We start from the raw sequence: 18998 nt of genomic DNA on the forward strand, positions 1-18998 counted from the left end.
CAAGGACACACACCACACACCAGAGTTACTTTGAAATCTTTTCAATCTCTCAAAGAGAAACTAAAACGAGAAAGGGTGAATGAATGAGAGAGAGAGAGAGAGAGAGAGAGAGAGAGATGTAATAGGGGAGGGGAGGGGAGGGGAGGGGGAGGGAATGCAAGGTAGTACTTTTTTTCAACGAATATTGACAAAAAGTACTTACCTATCCACTTGCCATTAATCGTTTTGGTAATTATCGAAAAGAGATCAATCACTCGTACATTTTTCACGATCACGAATAAAAAAAAAGAAAAAAGAAAAAAAAAGAAAAAAAAAAGGGAAATAACGAATGGATAATCCCAGGGAGATCGAAGCTATATCTCAAGCTACGTTAAGATGGTTGCTTGAAGGATGGTAGGAAGAAGGAGGAGGAGGAGGAGGAGGAGGAGGAGGAGGAGGAGGTAGGTGGTAGAAGGAGGAGGAGGAGGAAAGAAACGTACATGAGGGCATCGTTAGCTTTTACGATAGATGGTACGATCGAATCGCAATTACCCGCGTCATCCTATCCTCTAAGACTTTCATGATCGAATCTATTATAAAATTTTACAACCGATAAAACGATCCCAACTCGTTCATATCGAAATGATATTTATTATGGTGTATTATAAACGATTAAATATTAATCATCCACCACCACCATGGTGAAATAAATATTTCCTATTGACTATTGTGAAGAATCACGATTATCTATTATCAAAATTTATCATTCTAATAATCATTCATTCATTCATTATTATTATTATTATTATTATTATTATTATTATTATTATTATTATTATTATTATTATTATTATTATTATTATTATCACGTAATATCGTGGTCAACTCGATCGTCGTTGGGTCCTTTAGCAATGGGTGGGATACGTGACTTCAAATTCAAACGTCCACCGATCACTATGACATTCTGACGTTTCTACGTGAGTTGGCATTTCCTAACACGTAGGTTATAGACACACATATATATATATTATAGGTACTTGACATGATCGCGAATGAACAAAGTGAAGCAACAGAAGGTATTAATTGACACCTTGTATCCTTAACCCTTAAAGTGCTATGGACGCATACATGCGTTTGATAAAAATTACCAGAGTGTTCTTCTATCGATTCATATACGTGTTTGTTAATATTAATGTAAAATAATATTCACAGAAAGAAATACTTGAATAATTAAATATAATTTATTATTAGAGAATCTTCTACTTAAATAAATATTTAAATATTTAAATATAAAATAATAAATATATAAATGTTACGGGGTTTTGTGTATAAAAAATATTATAAAAAATATTTTCTTTTGTGGAAACAATAATTTAATGAAATATAATTTTATTTTAATTATACACTATTAATTTTATTTTATTATTATTATTATTAAAATTAATAATTAAAATAAATAAATTATTACGTTGCTACAAAATATTTCAATTAAAAGTATTCACCACTCTCAAAGGGGTTAAATATGAAATAAAGTTATAATTTTTGTCGTGTTGAAAAAAAAAAAAAAACTAATTATTTTATTTACTCGTGATATCATCAACGTCATTTCGATCAAGGCATACTATATTATTTAAAGGTAAAATTATTCTAGAGCCGCGTTATTCTCTCTCTCATTCTCTCTCTCTCTCTCTCTCTCTTTCTCTCTCTCTCTCTCTCTTTATCTCTATATTCTATTCTATTCTCTTTACAACGTTTATAGCAACGATTATGCTCGTTTCGCTCGTGCAGTGTCGACGTTTAACGCGTGCCTCTTAATCGACGATTCGTGAGTCATCGGATAACGTTAAATTTCGATTATGCACATGGGAGATAAACCACCATAAAAGGTTAGAGGGGAAAAGAGACGGAAAAGAGAAGAGAAGAGAGTACGATGACAGGAACGATAGTTTAAACGATCGATTCTCTTTTAGCCATTTTCTCGGGACAATACTTTATCGACCGTGTCTCTTCACTATCCTTTCTACTGCATCATTCACCACCACTACTAATACTAATACTAATACTACTTTTACTATTGCAATGGGGAAAAGGGACACACACACACACACACACAGTTTGAATTTGAACGTATCGAAAATTCTCTGTGATTGAAATACAATTGATTAGTTGACATCTATTTCTATTTCTCTTTCTCTTTCAAACAATTCTCGTATTTATGCAGTCGAACTCGTTGTTATCTACCGTACGTCACATACATACGTTCGTTCGTTCGTTTGTACGAAAATACGTGATTTTGGTTTACATAAACTAGTGAAACAAAACGCATATAAACGACGACAACTACGTTGATTTAACTACTGCACTCTGTTGCTTTTTCTATTTCCAATTCCTTCTTTAATATTAACAAACACGTATATGCGTATCGAAGCACTCTATTGAAAGAACCAATTTGATAATTTTTAGCAAACGCATATATGCGTTCATAGTACTCTAAGGGTTAAATAAGCAACGTCGTTTAGTAATTTTTTCTTATATTTGTTCTGTTTTCTTTTTTCTTTTTTTTACACATAACTTTTTCAAAAGCATCGCCATCTAGTTTTCACGAGAGACAGAGAAAGAGAGAGAGAGAGAGAGAGAGAGATTTTATTCTCTCGTCGATGGGAAAAAATAAAAATAAAAAATCAGAAAAAGATTAAAAAAAAAAAAAAAAAGAAAAAAAAATAGGGAAACCCCTTGGCAAAGGTTTTTACCGATTGCTACCGATTGTACCCGATTATTTCGAATCAATACTACGGATCAATTTCCCCGCAATAATACTTTCCTCTTTTTATTTCTCACTGTTTTTTTTTTCGTTCATCTAGAGAAAGAGAGAGAGAGAGAGAAAAAAAATTGATCCGTTAAATTTTTACGATAGATTCGTGCGTATTCAATGGGAAAAAAAAAAAAATTAAAAAAAAAATAAAAATTCGATCGATTAAGTAAGCCGGAACGTAGGTATAACATACATCGTTCGTATATCGATAAATGAACAATTACAAAAAAAAATTGGGAAAAGAATAAAAAAATTTCCAAAGTTATAATTAATCTCTTAGAATAACATCCGTTCGAGAGAGAAGCATATTTCATATGTATTTTTCATTTTCCGAAATAATTGATCAAATTTCAAATACGAAAGATAAAAAAAAAATTCTTTACCATGATATTGCAATACATCCTATAGGATTATGAATTTCATCTATTTCGAATCAGTTATATATATATATATATATATATATATATATATATATATAATATCGAATCTCACATAAACAACATAACTATTATCAAATTTATAACACACATATATATATATATAGAGAGAGAGAAGAATAGAAAAATATCTATAAAATTATTATATAATATATATTATTAATTATATTATATAATATATTATATATAATTTAATATTTATATATAATAATATTTTTATTTATATTCTTTATTTATATTATATTTATTATTATTATATTAAATTTAATATATATAATGTTTATAATATTTAATTATTATACATATTAAAATTAATATATATATAATAATAATAAATAATAAAATAAATAATTTCTATATATATATATTCTAATAATCTATATATATATATATATATATATATATATATATATATATATATATATAGAGAGAGAGAGAGAGAGAAGAAAAATTTATAAACTGAATTATAATTTTTGCAATATTTTTTAAATAATTTAAAAAAAAAAAAAAAAGTCTACTGATCGTTATTCCTATTTTAACAAAGTAATAGTAAAAATTAGTGCAAGTAAAAAACACCTGAATAGAAAATAACTTGTTGTTACATTTTCGAAAAATAAAATCGTAACAAAATAAACTAACATTAGTTTAGTATGGGATTAACTTACGTGTCTCGATTCGAGACACTTAAAACTCGTCTTAGGATTTATTTCATTCGTTCATTCGTTCGTTCATAGTAGACACGCGATCTGTTGGGAAAACGATCGTCTTTGCGTGTAAGGAATTCTATCGTTCGAACGATCATTCATCTTTCTCTTCTGTAGTACGCGCCACGAAAACGTAAGACAAAAAGGAAATGGATCTAAGATGAAAAAGGTACCAAGAGAAAGGATAACACACACACACAGAGAGAGAGAGGGGGGTTAACAAGGGAATGTAGGGGATGAGATGAGATGAAATAGAATGAGGTGGGGGAGGATTTAAAAGAGAAGGACTAACAGATAGACAGATGGATAGAGAAACGTGGCGAATGCGTGCCTTGAATTTCGTGAGAGACCGATCGTTCGCCCCCAAGGGTCTTCATTAACGCCTTAATTAGAAGCGAATTCGAGCGATCGTCCACGAAACGGTATCCGAACATGCATCTCGAGGACGTGTCCTTCTCATTAGTCTCGTCGCATTAACCGCACGAGACCCACCCGCCGTATTGCCTGCCATTCCTCACGGCCTCATTGTGCGGCACATCTCGTATTCACTGTCAAATTAGTGCGCCTTGGGTAGGGTGCGCGAGGGGAAGAGGAAGAGGATTGGAGGAGAACGGGGAGCCTTTAGCCCCTTAACGATTTGCCCGCCGGCGTGTTAAAGTTCGATCGTTAGTAGGTATCTATCTGTTAAGTAGATACTCTCAACTTCATTGGTTCAAACATGTTTCAATCATTTTCTCATATTGTTTTATTAATTATTTTTTTTTTTTTAAGTTGAAGTTCATTATCGAAAATAATATTTATTGGATGGTACTAAATGATTTTTATATTCGGTATATTTTAAATAAACCGATGTCAATGTAATAACGTGTTATTTTCAATTAGAATATGTTTCGATGAACATATAAGGAAAAAATTGAATTAAAGGTTTATTTCGAAAATATTATTATAGTAGAAAAGATTTGAAATTTTTTCTTTAAGAAGTATGCGCACATTGATGGGCAAAAAATTTGTCCTAGAATCGTGCACCACGAAGTAAAAAGTAGTAGACATATATATGTATATATATATATATATATATATACCTTAAGGGTCTAACGATTTTTGAAATACGGAAAAGACCGACTGGTGCATAAAATATTTTTGATAGGATTTTGATGACGTCTAATAGATAAATGATAAAACTACGAAACTGAAACTAGTTTTTCTATTACTTTTTAATAATTCTAACGAGAGTTATCCACGTTCTCGTATATCAACGCGAATAAGTATACTTATCGACGATTTCATTTCTAACAAAAATTAATGGACACATTCCGTTGAATTAATAACCAATCGATATATGTATATGTATATGTATATATATACATATATATGTGGACGCAAGTAAAGCAGTAACATAAATTCAATATCCATTGGTTGAACATTATGCTTGGAAATAATTCAAGGACAAATGAAAACGATCGGAACAATTATTCCACTATTAATACCTTGAATTTCGATAGTCTATTTAAATGGATTGATAATGCCTATTTCGTATTATGTTTATTTCAATGAATATATTAGCTTCTTTTGACGAGTAAATCATTTCTAACCATTCTTTAATACATTCATTTTATTTATTATTAATTAATCATTACATACTCTTCTCAAAATACATCCAACAGTTTATATATATTTATATATACAATATTCTAACAAAATTTTCTTCTATGTGTGTGAAAAATAATAAAAGTATAGAAAAGAAAATATTATCCAAAGTATTACAATTCGTTTGATAAAACTAAAACACACTAGAGAGAAAAATAAAACTGCTTGAACATAAATCGAAATAAAAGTAAATGTATATCGAATAATACTATCTTCGTTCTTCTTCTTCTTCTTCTTCGAAAAAAAAAACAAGAAACTTGTAAGCTTTAATTTTCGATTCGTTGAAAAATTCAAGACGAACGTTTTTGACAAAAAAAGGTAGGAGGTATCGAAGAAAAGTGCACACGCGTATTACCTAACTCGAGACGTTCGTTCTCTCTCGATAGAATTTCTTAAGAAAAATATTACTAAACTTTAAAACTCATATCACTTTCACCTGGTCGAGTTCGTATTCTCGTATGATAGGTAGGTACACACACATATATATATATATATATATACGTACGTACGTACATATATGCATACATGGTACATATAGTTGTTGAAAAGATGCAAAACTCAATTCGGTTAAAAAGTTCTGCAACCATGCGATCCAAGCAAAACTTTGACTTTCCTCTTACACTCTCCCGTGATTTCTTCGATACTCTTCTACAAGCGAGTTGATCGTACTTAAATTCTACTGAAGGGAAGAACGAAAAAGGAACTTTTATACCACGAAAAACTTCTACATATGTATATATATATACATACATACATACATACATACCTATCCCCTTGCTATAAAACGGATTCTCTCGGCAATCGACTTTTCTTTTAAACGGATCAACCAAAAGATTCAAAACCAACGACCATATTCACTTATATACCTACCCCTTTACAAAATTCAAACACAAATAACATTATATACATGCTCGTATTTATATGTATTTTTCAAACTACAAAACAATTATTCCAATTGTGTTTCATAATACAATTTACAACAACAACAACAACAAAAAAGAGAACAAATAATTACATTCATTCGATAAGATAAATCACAATGTGAATTTATTTTGAAAAGGGCGTATCTTGGCGGCGTGTAAGTTGGAAAGACATTAGGTAGGGGCCATGAAATTATGCCGGGTCACACATCGACCGTGACGATACGGACGTTCGCATAATCGAACGAGAGCCCATTCGTTCGGTACGGTTAGCGACCTCCTACCATACACAACTACTATAGTTACCACTACCCACCCCTTTCCTCCTCATCCACCTCCACCTCCTCATCTCTTCTCCTTTCTCTCATCCCACTCGCAAAAGCCGTGCATGTCGAACGAGACACAGATAGAGAGAGAGAGAAACCGGCAGCCCGTGAAGCAAGGTAGTTCGGATGCAAATCTTCGTCCATTTTGCATTTTGTCATCCGTTCGACGAGTGGTATAGCGATGCGAGAGAAGAGCGTTACCGGACGATTACACGAGAGTAGTATCCTACAGGACAATGCGTTTATTTGCGTGTCTGATCCGATGAAAACGACCGATACCCCCTATCTCTATAACTCCCCCCTCTGTTCCCTTTTTTCCCCCTATTCACCCTCTCCACCTCCCAACCTCCTACTCTCACGCCAATGTATCCGACTTTTCGCGGTGAAACCGTTTTTAAACGACTCGTGTATACTGTGTTCTGCAACCACCCCCCCCCCTCGCTCTCTCTCTCTCTCTCTTTCTCTCTCTTTCACTCTGCCTCTTGTAAATCCGCCTCGCGATCCTACCTGCCTTCCAATTTCCGCTTTACCTCGGAAATTTATATCCTGCCGAGCGTACAATATAGTGATTTTAACATTCCAACTGGTATTAACCGATCCGTATCTATAGATATACGTGTGTATGGTAATATACGTGTGAAAAGGTATCCTACATGCAACGGACGTGTATATACGTATAATAATAATAATAATAATGATAATAATTTAAATGTGTATTAAATTATTAATGTTAATCGATCGCTAGCATAGGTTTTGAAAATACGGAAATATAATCGATACGCGTATATCGATCGTGTTAATTATTTTTATTGTTTTTTTTTTTTTATTTTTTTGTTCTCGATGATCGTAATGTTTGATTATATTATTTATAGTATGTTCGTATATTATACGTTTATGTTATATTTTGTTAAGATTTTTTTTTTATTATTCATGCAAGAGTGTTTTATATGATTATAAGTCTCGTTATTTAAATTGTAAGTTAATAAGTTGTCGCAGCAATTAGTATTGTTATGTAACATTACAATATATCTCTTTGAAATCATTATGCACAAGTAGTTGTAACAATTGACAAAACAGGAATATTATTTAAATTAATTTCATCACGAATGGTCAAATTGTGTAAAATACTTATATAGAAATGAAAGATCGTTATTTGAATATAACGAAACGTACAATTACATTTAATAACGTTTTACCAAATTTGTATACTACTACAATAAATTTTCTTAATTAATTTTCCATAAAAGTATATATATATGTATAGGATATTTCGTAATACGTGGAACTTTCTTCGAGGGTGAATAAAGAACAAACAAAACAAAAAAATAATAAAAAGGAAGAAAAAAAGTACACATAAGCGCGTGTCCTATTTTTTCTTATATTTCAAAGTTATAGCTACTTTTATGTTATGCTTATAGAAACTTTTTTTTATTTTTTCAATTTTTTATTCTTTCCTCTTGTTCACTTCAAAAGTAGGTCCCCACGTGTTACGAAACATTCTGTGTATATATATATATATATATATATATATATATATATATATATATATATAAATAAAGTAAGCATTTGTGAAATATAACTTGCAATAATTTAAATATATTTCATATATACGAGTACGTGTATAACAAAACATTTTATTGACAAATGTATATATATATATATACTCTTGCAATATTTTAATAGAACAAAAACACAATAGTGATATTATACACGTATAAACGAATAATAAATCATAACTTGATGAAACATCAATAATATAACAATCGTCGGACATAGAAATGATCCACCTAGTTGTATCCTAATTTTCGAAGTAAGAGTCGTAAAAGTTGTACATCCTAGTGGAATTTTGTGTTGGTATATATTTGAATCTCTTTTGGCTCGCTTAACCTTTACCATCGCGTTTACGAGCATTTACGATGGGTATGTTCTGTCTATCTATTTGTCTATTCACTCACTCTCTCTCTCTCTCTCTCTCTCTCTACACATTTCTCTCTTTTATCTATTTCGTGTCTCCGAAATCCCGACGAATGACGTAATGTAAAATCAACGAAGATTTACATCCCATTTGGCTTGTTAGCTTTCCACGATTGTTCACTGCTAAGGGTACTTTGAATTTCCCGCCTCTCACCAACCGAACAAATTTACAACGTTGACGACCTTTCTCTCCCTCTCCCCTCTCTCTCTCTCTCTCTCTCTCTCTCTCTCTCTTCATTTCTCTGGTTTTGGATTATCTCACTTTATGGACCACGATTATGCGCCACCAATTCACGCCTGGCCTTTTCAACCCCTTCGCAAATTCAACGATCTTATATTAGCGGGATTCTTGAACATTTCAAGTAATGAACGTCGTAGCTTATATTATCTAACAAAAAAAAAAAAAAAGAAGAAACAAATAATAATCATTTAACTTTAATTGAAACCTTTATCATTTTCTCAAACGTTGTGATAACCAAACTGTGTGTGCAACAAATACGTTTATTTAAAACGATATTACTTCTATTCGTTAAAAATAGACATTTAACGTAAAAGTTCGAAAGCGTTACGGTTGTTGATCGACAAAAAGAAGAAAAAAAAAGAAGAAAGCAAAAGAGAGAGAGAGAGAGAGAGAGAGAGAGAACGAGAGAGAGATAGGGAAAGAAAATAAAAGCAAAAGTAAAAGTACGAACCCCCCAATCCAACCTTCCATTGCACCCTATCGCCGAAAAAAAATCGTTCGGTAGAAAACGATCGAAAAAAAGAAACAAAATCAAAAAAAAAAAAAAAGTAAAAAGAATAAACGAAACGACAATAACGACGACAATGTGACAAACAAAAACAACGACTACGACTACGACTACGACTACGACTACGACGATGAAAAAAAAAATTAAAAAAAAAAAAAAAAAAAAAGAAGAAAAGCAAACCCCGGGACGGAGACAAAAAAAACTACGAGAAAACGCAGTCACGCGTTTCATGTCTTTTTGATGTGTCCTTAGCCGAAAGGGTATAAAAAAAAAAAAAAAAAAAAAAAAAGTAAAGAGGACAAAAAAAATATATATTTCATCTCTAGGCACACATAACACGCTTGTTTTGTCGATCTCTACCGTTGGTTATTATTGCAAAAGGATACGTGAAATCACGTATATATATATATATATATATATATATATATATATATATATATATATATATATATATATACACACATACACCAAACTGGATAACAACGATGAATCCAACGGGGAACATGAGAAATAAATTAAAGTGGTCGTTCGTTCGTTCGTTCGTTCGTAGTTTCGTTCGTACGTTCGTTCGTACGTTCGTACGTTCGTACCGATAAATGAGATGAGAGAGAGAGAACGATATGTCGTTGATCGACGGATTTAAAACGTATACCTATATAAAAAAAAAATAAATAAATAAATAAAAGAAAAAGAACAAGAAAAGAAAGAAAATAAAAAAACTGGGAAAGAGGAAAGGGGCGGAGGGAGGGTTGCAGGGAGGCAGGGATATATTGACCACAAAAGCTTGATGTGTGTTGGTACCACAGAATAAATTCTCACGTGTGATCGGATCCGTCGATTATAAGCTTTACCCCAACCCTTTACTTACTTTATCTCACCCCTTCCCCCCCCCCCCTCCTTTCGTTTCTTCCTTCTCTCTCTTTCTTTCTTTCTTTTTTTATTTTTATTTTTATTTTTTTTTATTTTACTGTTTCGTAATTTTTTGTCGTTCAACTTTTCCCATCACCTAACGAAGGATTTTTTTTCTATTTTTTTTTTTTTGTTTTTTTTTTGCAAAATAAAATAACGAAAGGCCCTGGGTGGTGGTGCGCGATAAAGCTTGTCGTGGCCGATGATAAATGTTTCTACGACTGTATTTGTATACAACCAAGAGAAAGAGAAAGAGAAAGAGAGAAAAAGAAGAAACGAAAATGAGAAAGGAAAAAAATAATTAAAAAAAATAAAAAAACAAAATGAAAAGGGATAAACGTGAAAGAGAAATGTCCTATTTCCAATTTTTTCCCGTTTTGCGGTTAATTCGGTGGTAACCACTTATATCTGAATAGAAAATAGAATGATAATGATAAAATGAAAAAAATTTATTAGGTCTGGAAGGTAATCGAGTAACAGACAAAATTATTCAATTTAAAATAATCTCAGAATGAATAAAGATAATTTAATCTTAACGATTGATCAAACTATTGATTATTTTTTATAATCGAATATTACGAAACCATGAATTAAAACATAGACACGTGTTAGAGAATCGTTATTTATAGAAAAATTGTTTTATTAAAAAATGATAATATAAAAGATTTAATTATGATGGATACAAGATGAATTGGGTGGATCAAATATTGGCTTACGAAGAGGTTCCACCTGGGAAATAGTTAATAATATTTTCACGTTAAAAAGATGTTCATTTAAATTATCTCACGTTTATAATACGATTATTTCTTATTTATGAGGATATAATATTAAACGATAGATAAATCAAAATTATACTAGTTGAAAAAATTTAAATAGAAATATCTCAAAATATCTATGAGTTCATCAAATAATCTAACTTTGTTTTAATGAAATAATTTTCAAAAAATAAAAAAAATAAAAGGAAACATCAAATTTCAAATATATTTAATTGCAATAGATAGTTCGAGATATTGCAATTACAAATATCTATGAGTTCATCAAATAATCTAACTTCGTTTTAATGAAATAATTTTCAAAAAAAAAAAAAAAATAAAAGGAAACATCAAATTTCAAATGTACTTAATTGCAATAGATAGTTCGAGAAATTGTAATAACAAAAACAATAATAAATTAATGTGAGAAATGACTTCATAAGAAATAGTAATATTAGATAGATCAATAAAATTGCAAACATTCGGTCAACGTACCTATCATCATCTAGTCACGAATGTTTAATCGTTCGTTCAACGTTCCAAACGCAAAAGCACGAGTTTGCTTGGTAGATATCGAGCTTCGCAAGCTCGAATCGTCCTACTCGAATTGTGCCTGCCTGCCTGCCTTCCTCTCTCTCTCTCTCACTCTAACAGTTTAACTATAGGTACCTACGGCCCTTCGTTGGGAACGTAGAAGCGCAATCGCAGAATTTCTGTTGTCACTCGAAACGAAGTGCACGCGATGTTTACACGAACGACCGACTCGACGCTTTCCTCTCTCTCTCTCTCTCTCTCTCTCTCTCTCTTTCACCGACGATGAATTCGCATTACGATGGTGGAAAAGGGTGGACGCGTTAAACCATAACGACTAACAGGACGACGTTCCATCGACTCGATCCGCCTAACCATCGGACTATATGCAAAAAGGAAATATACCTTCTATCTCCCCCGTGAATCTCCAATGCTGCTATTTCCTTCATAAACAATTCTACCTTTGTGTATGTGTGTTCTGTATGCTTTATTTTTTTCTTCCTTTACACCAAAGATAACGGTTCGGTGAATTTTATTTTGTACTCTTTTGAAAAAAAAAAAAAAAAGAAAAAGAAAAAAAAAACAAGTAAGAAAATAATTATAGAAATATATACGGAACGACTCCCATGAGTCATTTAACGAGTTTATTTTAAGCAGTTGTCCGATGTTGATAATCGTGGTAGTAGTTAGTAACAAATAAATAAAAAAAAAAAAAAGGAGAAACATTTGTCAAATTAATTATTTCTTCGACAAAAATAATCTATTATTTATCAATCGTGATTAATTTTATTTTATTTCAACACTTTTGAAACAGACACAACCTTTTATGCACCGAATAAAATATAACACAGTGATTGACATTTTTATAAGTCTTCAATCAGACAAACCTTTTCCTTCATATTTTCCTTATTGACAAATTTACCCCCCCCCCTCCTCCCTATATCTTACCCGAGAGAGACTGAGAGATAAAGGAATAGAGAGAGAGAGAGAGAGAGAGAGAGAGAAAGCAGCAGTTATCCGAGTTATCCCTTCGCACGACTCTGACCTAATGCTATAGAATTAGGTAGCCACGTTATACCTTGGCTAGCCCATTATACTGTTCCGAAACCCTTTGGGAAATTGTCTATGGAGCTAGCGCGAATCTCGATCAACCGTGAAATGTAGTCTGATGCGTATTAACGTACGGGTGCCGTCGAATACATCTACGAACATCCGATATATACACTGTTCGACTATGTACATAATACATACAACATCGTTTGGTTGAACCTTAGTAATAACCTTCTCTTCCCATATCCTTCGAGATGCATCATAGTACTCTACGTCCTCACGGATTTCCAATTTCCCAGTTTGCACTGTTGCAAATAGGAGAAATGATGTTTTGTTTTTTTTTCCCCCCGGTTTCCAATGTCATCCTCGTTATAACTAATTTTCATCAATTACTCTTACCGAAACGTGAAACTGATCGATCTGTACATAATGAAGTTTGGAAAATGGTGTAAGCTTGATCAAGCTGATTGTAACATAATAATAATAATGAAATTTCAGTTGTCAACGAGTCCAGTTGAGTCGAGTATAGAGTCGATTGAACGTACAAGTTTTGTTGACAATTCAGTGTTTAGCATCGGTCCGATGGTTTAATGTCCTCGTTTACGCATTATGTCTCTAACTCGTAATTAGTTAACAAACGCAAAATACAACGTACGTTTGTACTTTATCCCATACGATTTAGTTTGGAAAACGTTTCAATGATTGATAGCTGAGAAAATCTGCATTGACTGAATCGTTAAATAAATGATAATAGTATTCCTATTGTGTCACTCTATCTCTATCTCTCTCTCACACACACATATTTTAATATGTGATTTAAATAATAATTATTATTCCATCAATTTTGATTAACAATGATTAATGAAAATAATACGATCGAAAATAGGTAATATCGTAGACTATGATAGAAAGGACTCTCTTAGAATCGTATGACCGAACGGCATATAATGGTCGTAGAACCGTTAAAAGAGATAGGTGAAACGTGGATGATTCACGAGCGACGGAAATAGAACTATGGCCGTTTCTGGGACGACCTCGTGTGCTTCTATCCTATTCACGCTAGCTTTACAAGGGTCGCCTAAGTGTTCGTCGTCGAAAAGCTTGCGAAATACTGACGTTACTGTGGTACGAGGACGAGAAAAGCCCTTTTCCCTAACCTCCTCTCTGGCCCCTCCCCTCCCCCACGATTATTTATTGTAATGTTAATCGATTCGAAATGACAAAACATGTGAAGACGCACAGGGTGTTTCGTTTTATATTTCTATCAACGAAAACGCGTTTTTTATCATCAAAATATCATATAACTTTTGTATTTTTTTTTTTTTTTTCGTTTAATTTCTATTTCCTTTGTGTCTTGTATTTTTTTTTCTTTTTTTTTTTTTTAATAATTACTTTCTGCAATATATGGACAAAATTCCATAGTGATTACTTTTACACATTTTTTTTTTAAAAGTCACTACAGAGAATTTCAATTATTCGTCAATTATGAAAAGTACTATAAAATAATAAATTCCATTTTCCTAATGTACTTTAATATTTTTTTCTACAAAAGTTAACAAAATAATATTACGAAATAATTCGTCAATTTGTAAAGTATTACACGATATTAAACTCCATTTACATAATATTACATTACACGAATATTTTTCACAATGAAAAATTACGAATTATATTTCATCGTCATATCATTTCGTAGATATTTTAACTACGTCAAATTGTTTTAACAAAAAATTGTTTTTTTTTTTTATTTTTCATACGAAACACACCCGTCTTCATAATTCTACATAACTACATTAATAATATTATAAAAAAGAAAAAAAAACGTACATAAAAATTTCAAATTTAATATATTACAACGATGATTAGATTGAATTAATTTTCTAAACTAATCTAATGGTGTGTTTTCTGTTCAATTTTTTTTTAAATTTTGCATCGAAGATATGGATAAGTTTTCTTCGTTCGCCGAGGACGTGACGCTCGCCCGCTTCTAGCGCATCTAGCGGCACTGTCAAGGTATACTAATTTACCTAACAACACTATTTGTCTAATTTTATTTTCATTTTATTAGTTTACTAATATAATAGTAATTATTACTGATAATTTAATCAATATCTATGCCTCTTTCTAACTTATTCTTATGCTTACAGCTTGCACATCAGGACATTCATCGTGTTTTGTTTTGTTGTAGCCTTACCCATACCCCTTTTCCATTCCTACCGAGGTTCCTGCATTCGCGTCTTCGTCTTCAAAAATCTTCTTGGGCTCTCCTCTTATCGTATATTACTCACAACATATATATAATTCCTTACGATTCCTATTTATTCAAGGATACGACTGTTCATCGACAACCTATCATCATCATCTTACACGTTATACAATATTCAATTATTATTATTATTATTATTATTATTATTATTTCTTTTGTTATAACACATCTTATATTTTGTTCATTTATTATTTATTTTATTTGTTATTACTTCAACTACGTCATTCTGATCGAAGGATACGACATCGATTCTACGTTCATTACGCTAAGGTGAGAATATGATTTTATTTAATTATAATAATTTAATTAACACGTTGAGAGTGTCATGTCAGTCATCAGTAACTGACACTGAACTTATCGTGTCAGACACAGGTGCCTGTCATTTAACTTTTTGTTTTGTCACACGTGGCCTAACGAAGATTTCTGTAAGAATTCACGTGGCGTTCAACGTGTTAAATAAGAAAGCAATGCAAATGATTTGTGACGTAATATTGTTTTCAATTTTACATTTGATATATTTTTTACATTTTTTGTTGTATTATTGAAAAGACAAAAAAAGGTGTTACAAAATATCGTGACAAGAAAAAATATATATATATATGTATATGTATATGATGAAACCTGGTACTATGGATGACATTCAACGTACAGAAAATGTTTCCGGAGATTTCGAAAAGGGAAATTTTGATGTCAAAGATGCATCTCCTGCCGAACGACCTATCACCACAGACGTGGATAAAATGAAGACTATGATTGATAGCGACCGCCATTTGACGACACGAGAGAGATGCACTAAACATTACTGTTACACACATGCACAAAAATAAAAATAAAAGAGTCGGAAGTGAAGATTTTTTTAAAACATTTAAAAAAAAAAAAAAGAAATGTAGAACGAGTATATTTCAAATATTTGAAAAATAAAAAATAATTTATAAAATTCTTCTTTAATTGTATAAAAATTATATTGCAATTTCTATGCATCTGGAGTGATATGTGAATATATCCAGGTTAAAAGTTTTTCAAATGTTATAAAATATTGTCACACAAAGAGAGACATATTTTATATTTTATTTTGTAAATTTGATAAAAATAATTTCGCGTGATGTTAAATTTGTTATTTAAACAAGTATGATTTTTCTTATATCATTATATTTATATTCTATTATGTATAAAAAGATAATAATACATATTTCATATAATTTTCTTTTACTCGAGTAACGCATACCATAGAAGATAAAAAGTAGGATAATTTAAAATTCTCTAATAAAAATGAATGTAAAAATTCCATGAAAATGAAAAATACTTTCATTTAAATACACTTTAATATATACATATATATAATATAATATAATGTTCGTCATATATCGATCGTAGTATATATATATATACTACGATCATATATAGGTGACTTTATTATCGAAATTCTATCTATAAGGTTTTAAACTTACACACACCACCATCAAAAACAATCTAGATATAATATGGGTGCTCAAAAAAGCCGCAGCTTTGTAAGAATAAAGGAATGCAATAAAAATTGACAATAATAAATAACGTAGAGAAAAATCCAAAAAGAAAAAGTAAAAAGAAAAGAGAATGAGATGAGACGAAGGAACGAAAGGAAAGGAAAGGAAGGAAGGAAGCAAGGAAAGAAAGGATAAAAGGAAAAATGAAAGTAAGAAACACCCTGATAATATGAGTTGCCGCGAGGCTCTTCTTTGCAAGCTCGTAGAACGGCTTTTCGCAAAAAGGATTTGTAGAAGCAACCGCGAAAATCTATGATAGGATCTTCCATACTGACGTATAGGAAGACACGATGTAACAAAATGAACAAAAAAAAAATAAATAAAATAAAAAAAACCATGCAAAAAAAAAAAAAAGGAAAGAACGTGAAACCTTTTGACAAATGAAAAATACAAAATCTTGTTATCGTATTTAAAAAATGTAACATCTTTTTGATTATTTTCAATTTCATTTAAGGCAGGTGTTTGTAACGAGTTAAAGATCGTTTATTAAAAATGACAAGGTTACGACGATATGGAATTACAACGTTCATCTTAATTAAAAGTTAGTAAAATAGATCTTAAGGTAATGTAAACGTCTCTTTAATGGATTAATCCTCTCGTATCATCTTCGTAAGAGTTCTCGTATTTCTCCTAAAGTTTGATGTTTTAGAAATTGTTTTCCGATCTCGTTAATACCTTATCAAAGGTTTTGTACTAAGAGCTTTCTAACGAAACCTTAACAGGTAGAATGTATACGTATCTACATAGATACTTACGTATATACATATATATACATATATACAGGTATATGACGTTCAGGGTCTCATCCTGGAACTATAATGGAGTTGCGAACTATGCTAGATGTGGTAGCAAGCTTAGCATGCCTAGAAAGGCGACAGTCGTTTAACTATAGCCTAACTTTGCTATCGACGAAGTAGATACCGATTATCACTGAAGCTACATCGATGAAAGGATCGATAACAAAGTCATCTATAATCTTATCGATAATCAATTACAATATATCGATTGATATATAATGATAATTGATAATATAATTATTATTCTAGGATTTCGCGTAAAACGACCAAAAAAAATATATGAATTACAATCATTAATATTATTGATGATGATAAATCATAGATCATAAATATAGGTATAACGCATAAACGGCAAAGATTTGATCACTATGGTCAAGCAAAAAGTTCACCATTGAAGTATAGTCTCTAACGATCATAGATAAACTTAATGGCTCGCACTAATTAGAAGCAATGGCCATTATCGTCGTCTTCGTCGTCGTCGGTCATAGGTGCAAAAACGTATTCGCTTAGTGCATCCAACTATTATTAGATTCCGATTACTCTACTGTTCTCGTGCCAAAACCATGCGGTTTAATCGCATCACCGAAAACGGGGATAAAGATTCATCTAAATCCCGATACATTCTCTTAGTTGGTCTAATAATCTACTAAATTTCTTAGATGAAATAAGATAGGATAATGTAGCTAATAAATATAATATCTTATATCGTATAGGTTACACGTTTATTTTATAAAAAATGAATAAAAGAAGGATTGATTCACTCGATCAATGTGTCGTCGTTCATTAATAATTTGATTAGTGTAAAGTGGTTTAAAGGAGTTATTCATCTAGTTCTCTATTTGAAATGCTTCATAAAATTCAAAGGATCGGTGAGATAACGAACGCGTAACGATCGTACATCATCTCAGTCGAGGTGGTTTTTCCCTGTACGACGAGGATCCGCCTATTCGAGCTTAATCATTTCGAAGTTAGGCAGAGCTTGGAGCAAAACTTCCCTCCGACGTCGCAATTCCCAAAGGGGGTTGTTGGAAGAGAACGCGAATGAGTGAATGAGTGAGCGAATAAGTGGAATAGAGAAAGATAGTATAAGAGTTTGTATGTGTGTGTGTATAAGAAAGAGAGAGAGAGAGAGAGAGAAATGGTAGTAGCTCGTAGATAAACTTAATGGTTCCGGGCTAATTAGGCCGGAAAGTCCGGACCAAAGGCATTAGCACCACCTTTCGCAGTCTAAAGATAATTTCTACAGCCACTTCCTGCCGCAGGAGAGCCTCAGGAGACGAAGCGAGTCGCCGACCAACGTCGTTCTCGCGTATCCTGCATCCTGGACCGTCGTGAACCGAAAGAGCTAAAGGGAACCGTCAAGGAGCATACTTTTAGCTCCAAACAGATCTTCCTCGCTAAACTTCCAACTTCCATAGACGATGACGATGACAACAACAACAACAACAACAACATCAACAGAGACGATACTGTAATAGTATTCATCGTGATAATCAGGTAAGTTTTATTTAAACTCGACAATATGAAATTGTATTAATCGTAAAAATAAATAAATTAATTATAAGAAGATAGAAAAAGAGAAATAAATGCTTTTAAGAGTAATCAAATATTTTTGTTAATAA

General features: G+C 31.7%; 1 protein-coding gene across 1 annotated transcript in view; it reads left to right on the forward strand.

Moving 5' to 3' along the window:
* The window catches only part of vn (membrane-bound neuregulin protein vein), a 305343-nt gene that overhangs the window by 276857 nt on the left and 9488 nt on the right, over positions 1 to 18998 (forward strand). The window contains exons 6-8 of the transcript XR_016177589.1: positions 14729 to 14803; positions 14938 to 15326; positions 18639 to 18873. The gene's annotated coding sequence lies outside the window, so the exon portion shown is untranslated. The remainder of the gene's footprint in view (positions 1 to 14728; positions 14804 to 14937; positions 15327 to 18638; positions 18874 to 18998) is intronic.

This window comes from Polistes dominula, unplaced genomic scaffold (genome assembly GCF_049000335.1).
Source record: "Polistes dominula isolate Pdom_NZ unplaced genomic scaffold, Pdom_raw_medaka contig_82, whole genome shotgun sequence".
NCBI classification, from domain to species: Eukaryota; Metazoa; Arthropoda; class Insecta; order Hymenoptera; family Vespidae; genus Polistes; species Polistes dominula.